We start from the raw sequence: 5,687 nt of genomic DNA, 5'->3' as shown, positions 1-5,687 counted from the left end.
AAAACCAGAAGTGATCTGGTAGCGCTGAAGAGCTCAGGGATAGCATCAGGCCCAAAGTTCAAACTCCACAACTGACAAAAAAAAAAAAAAGGGGGTGGGGGCTGGAAAGGTGGCTCAGTGGTAGAGTGCTTCCATTAGGGTGAGGGACAATGCAGAGTTCAGGCCCCATGACTGACAAAAAAAAAGAAAAGAAAAAAAAAGGAAAAAAAGACGCTCAGCTCAGGGACAGTGCCCAGGCCCTGAGTTTAAGACCCAGGACCAGGGGCTGGGAATGTGTCTCAGTGGTAGAGTGCTTGCTTCACATGCCTGAGGCCCTGGGTTTGATTCCTCAGCACCACATAAGCAGAAAAAGCTGGAAGTATGGCTGAGGCTCAAGTGGTAGAGCACTAGTCTACAGCTGAAGAGCTGAAGGACAGCACCCAGGCCCAGAGTTCAGGCCCCATGACCGACCAAAAAAAAAAAAAAAAAAAAAGACCCAGGACCAGCAAAAAAAAAGTATATGTGTGTGTGTTTATATACATGTATGCATGTATGTATATGTATTCATGTATAAATACATATACATGAATACATATAGGAAGGTATAGCTATAATATATATTATATAATAATATACTATATTATATATAATATATAATATTATATAATAGCTATACTTTTCTATATATATTATATATAATGTAATATATATTATAATATTATATAATATATAATAGCTATACTTTCCTATATATATACATATATATTATATATATTATAGCTATACCTTCCTATAGCAGCTTGTTTGATTTGTCTAAGGATTTTCTTCTTGAAATAGATATTGGCTACATAGTAGAAATGTGAAAGAGCCTGGCAAGTTGACAACCTATTAGATGACAGCTTTACAAGTAAACTAGCGGGGCTGGGAAGGTGCCTCAGTGGTAGGGCGCTTGCCTTGCATGCCTGAGGCCCTGGGTTTGATTCTTCAGCACCACATAAGGAAAAAGAAAAAAGTCGGAAGTGACGCTGTGGCTCAAGTGGTAGAGTGCTAGCCTTGAGCTTTAGAGCTGAGGGACAGCGCCCAGGCCCAGAGTTCAGGCCCCACGACTGGACCTAAAAAATAAAAAATAAAATAATTTAAAAAACCCCAAAATATAAGTAAATTATCTCATAAAGTACATCACAATGACAGGGTCTCATGAAAATAATAGGTAACATGTTGAATGCTTGCACTCAGTACCAGGCTCTGTTTTACAGACTTAGCATGTATTAACTCATTTATTTTTGTCAGTCATGGGACTTGAACTTGGCCTGGGCGCTGTCCCTGCACTCTTCAGCTCAAGGCAAGCGCTCTACCTCAAGCCACAATGCCACTTCTGGTTTTCTAGTGGTTTATTGGAGATCAGAGTCTCACAGACTTTTCTGCCCAGGCTGGCTTTGAACAGTGATCCTCAAATCTCAGCCTCCTGAGTAGCTAGGATTACAGGTGTGAGCCAACGGTGCACGGCTAACTCATTTATTTTTTGCAGCTAAAAAATTTGAATAATGAACAAAATACCTTGCAAAACATCTTGGTATGAATGAGAAAACTATATATTTTAAGTTGTGGTTGATAAACTGTATTCTGAGTGAATAAAGTTAGGCTACAAGCTGAAAAACGGCTGGGAAGGTGGCTCAGTGGTAGAATGCTTTCCTTGTATGCACGAGGCCCTGAGTACAATTACTCAGCACCACATAAGCAGAAAAAGCCCATAGTGGCACTGTGGCTCAAGTGGTAGAACACCTGCCTTGAGCTGAAGAGCTGAGTACAGAGTTCAGGCCCCACAACTGACCAAAAAAAAAAAAAAAAAAAAAAAAAGCTAAAAACATCCCCAAATATTTCAGATAGATTGAAGACATCATTTTATGTGTGTTTGTGTGTGTGTGCCTGTGCTAGTCCTGTGACTTGAACTCAGGGCCTGTGCACTCTCCCTGAGGTTTTTTTTTTACTCAAGGCTAGCATTCTACTACTTGAGACACATCTCTACTTCGCCTTTTTGTGAATTGTAGATAAAATGTGAGGACTGCGATGGAAACCTAGCCCAGGCGGGGAAGTCTGTGAAACCCTTAACTCCAATTACACTCCAAAAAGGCAGAAGTGGAGCTATGGGTCAAGTGGTAGGTCCCCAGGCTTGACTGGAAAAGCTAAAGGACAGTGTGAGGTCCCTAAGTTCAAGCACTACTACTGACATTAAAAAGCATGTAAAGCGGGGCTGGGAAGGTGGCTCAGTGGTAGAGTGCTTGTCTTGCATACATGAGGCCCTGGGTTTTGATTCCTTAGCACCACATAAGTAGAAAAAGCCGGAAGTGGCAGTGTGGCTCAAGTGGTAGAGCGCTAGCCTTGAGCTGAAGAGCTGAGGGACAGCGCCCAGGCCCAGAGATCAAGCCCTACGACAAAAAAAAAAAAAAAAAAAAAAAAAAAAAAAAAGCAGGTAAAGGCCGGATGTCAAGGCTCATGCCCATAATCCTAGCTACTTAGGCGGGGAGATCTGAGGATTATGGTTCAAAGCCAGCCTAGGTAGAAAATTCCGTAGGCCTCTTATCTCCAATTAACCACCAGAAAACTGGAAGTGGTTCTGTGGCTCAAGTGGTAGAGCACTTGCCTTGAGCTGAAGAGCTCAGGGACAGGGCCCAGGCCCAGAGTTCAAGCCCCACAATGGTTAAAACCATCATTCTGGTGTCTGCCTTGCCTTAGTGAAAGAAATCAGCATATTGGCTCCCAAGAAAGACGGAAGTGCTGCTAATGATACTGGGCCATGTCTTGCAGTTCAGAGCCAACAATCAACTCAGTGACTTCTATTCTTGTAGCATGGCTCCTAATTCTTCAAGATGATGTGGCTCTCTGAGCTACAAGAGTTCTACTGGCAGAGCAACAGATTCCTCTCTCTTTCCACCATGATGGGGCTCTGAGCAGGACACCTGTCTCTGTGGACAGCCCCAGCAACAAGGATGGCAGGGCATTACATAGAACAATGCCTCCTCCCATCATAAGTAACCACAATGAGCACGTGTGGAGCTGCACCACACAGGAGAGGTTCTTCTGCCTTCTCTACCCAAACCAACACAAAGCACTACATAAATGTTTGTTGGGAAAATGACAAAAACAAAACCCAACAACAACCAAAAACAAACCATGTAAAAGAGTAAATCAAGTCTAATGTTTCATATGGGTAAGTGAAAACATTTGGCTAGGGTAGAGCCAAAAGGAGCTGAAATTCTAATATGTAGAAATGCTTTTGATATATTGAGTGAAAGCACATTGCATAATGTATTATTCCATTATATATTTTATATGTATGTATATAAATATGCATAAATACATATACACACATGCATGTGGATGTTTACATGAATAAAAATTTTAGAATATATAACCAAGGTTATAACACTGAGCATCTTGGTAGAGGTAGGGAATAGCTATGTGTCTGTATATTGTTTTCCTTTTTTAGCATGTTATGTTTGTAGTGTGAAAGATGTGAAATAAAAGGGAAATTGTTTTAAAAAAAAAGTAACCCCGGGGCTGGGAAGGTGGCTCAGTGGTAGAGCACTTGCCTTGCATGCATGAGGCCCTGGGTTCGATTCCTCAGCACCACATAAGCAAAAAAGAAAAAAGCGGAAAGTGGTGCTGTGGCTCAAGTGGTAGAACGCTAGCCTTGAGCTGAAGAGCTGAGGGACAGTGCCCAGGCCCAGAGTTCAGGCCCCACAACCGGACCAAAAAAAAAAAAAAAAAGTAACCCCTCTGTACAGTATTTTTACAATAATAAAAAGGGAAATCACCTCTAAATACAGAAATCACTTGCAATGTTTGTATTTTCTGAGGAGATGGCAGGATAATCTGCTCTCCAGACTCCCTACCCAATGCCTGGACATCCCTGGAATAAAAGGAAAAGCATAGATCTAAAGAACAAAAAGATCCAGAAACTTCTTAGCTATAAGAAATCATGTGTTTTTATTTACGTTGAAGTCAACTTTTTTCATCCAGCCTCCCCTTATATTACCTACATAACAGAACAGGAAATAAACATTCATATAATATTCATAACCTGTAGTCCAAGGTGGGCACCTGGCTCACACCTGTAATCCTAGCTACTCAGGACACTGAGCTCTGAGGATCATGATTCAAAGCCAGCCCAGGCAGGACAGTCAATAAGACTCTTAGCTCAGGGCTGGGAAGTTGGCTCGGTGGTAGAGTGCTTGCCTTTCATGCATGAGGCCCTGGGTTCGATTCCTCAGAACCACATATGCAGAAAAAGCCAGAAGTGGTGCTATGGCTCAAGTGGTAAAGCGCTAGCTTTAAGCTAAAGAGCTGAGGGACAGCGCCCAGGCCCAGAGTTCATGCCCCACGACTGGCAAAAAACAAATAAAACTGAACCTTGAGTTCAAGTGCCAGTATTGGCGCAAAAAAAAAAAAAGAAGATTCTTAGCTCTAATTAACAAAAAACTGGAAATCAAGCTCTGTCTAGAGTACTGGCCTTAAGCAAAAAGCTCAGGGACAGAGCCTAGGCTCTGAGTTTAATCCCCATGACACGCACACAGTGTACTATGTGATGTTTGATATATGGATTTATATATATATACATATATATACACACATACACATATACACACACACACATATATATTTATATACATACAGATGTATGTGTATATGTGTGTGTTTTAAGACCCTCAAATTCTGAGTGCTCATCAACAAAGGACAGACATCCCAACAAAGATACACAGTTTCCGTCAGAAGCAGCTCCTTGTTCATCCTAACATCTAGGGCTGTCCACAGCTACAGAATTGATGAAAATGATAAAGCAGAGCACTCAGAATTTGTTTTAAGGCCCCCAGATTCTGAGTGCTCTAGTTTGTCATTTGCATCCTGAGTTCCAATACACTTTTCCAAGAAGTTGGGAGTGGGAGGAGGCAGAATCAGTTCTGTAGCTGTCAACAGTGAGAGGGGAGGAGATAGCCCTAGATGCTAGGATGAACACAGGAGCTGCTTCTGACAGAAACTATATTTATCTTTGTTGGGATGTCTGTCCTTGGGTTAATGAGTAGAGCACTCAGAGTTTGGGGGTCTTCGGAGCTGGGAATGTGACTCAGTGGTAGAGTACCTGCTTTGCATGCATGAGGCCCTGGGTTTGATTCCTCAGCACCACATAAGCAGAAAAAGCTGAAAATGGTGCTATGGCTCAAGTGGTGGAGCACTAGCCTTGAGGTGAAAAGCTGAGGAACAGCACTCAGGCCCAGATTTCAGGCCCCATGACAGGCAAAAAAAAAGAAAAAAGAATTTGGGGGCTTTAAAACACACACACACACACACACACACACACACACACACACACACACACACACACACACACACACACACACACACACACACACACACACACACACACACACACACACACACACACACACACACACACACACACACGTATGATCTGAGCAGGGAGAGGGAGACAACTGGGCCACACAAGGCTGAGGAGGAATCTGAGCTGGGCACTCCTGTATATGTATATATTTTATATATATATATATATATATATATATATATATATATATATATATAATATACATATAATATACATATATATGTATCAATACATATATCAAACATCACATAGTACACTGTGTGCATACATAAATATATATATGTATATATAAACATATATACTATGTATA

This window comes from Dipodomys merriami, unplaced genomic scaffold (assembly GCF_024711535.1).
Source record: "Dipodomys merriami isolate MVZ:Mamm:240054 unplaced genomic scaffold, mDipMer1.0.p SCAF_534, whole genome shotgun sequence".
NCBI lineage: Eukaryota > Metazoa > Chordata > Mammalia > Rodentia > Heteromyidae > Dipodomys > Dipodomys merriami.
The sequence above is the reverse complement of the archived record's forward strand: the minus strand, read 5'-3'. Positions refer to the sequence as shown.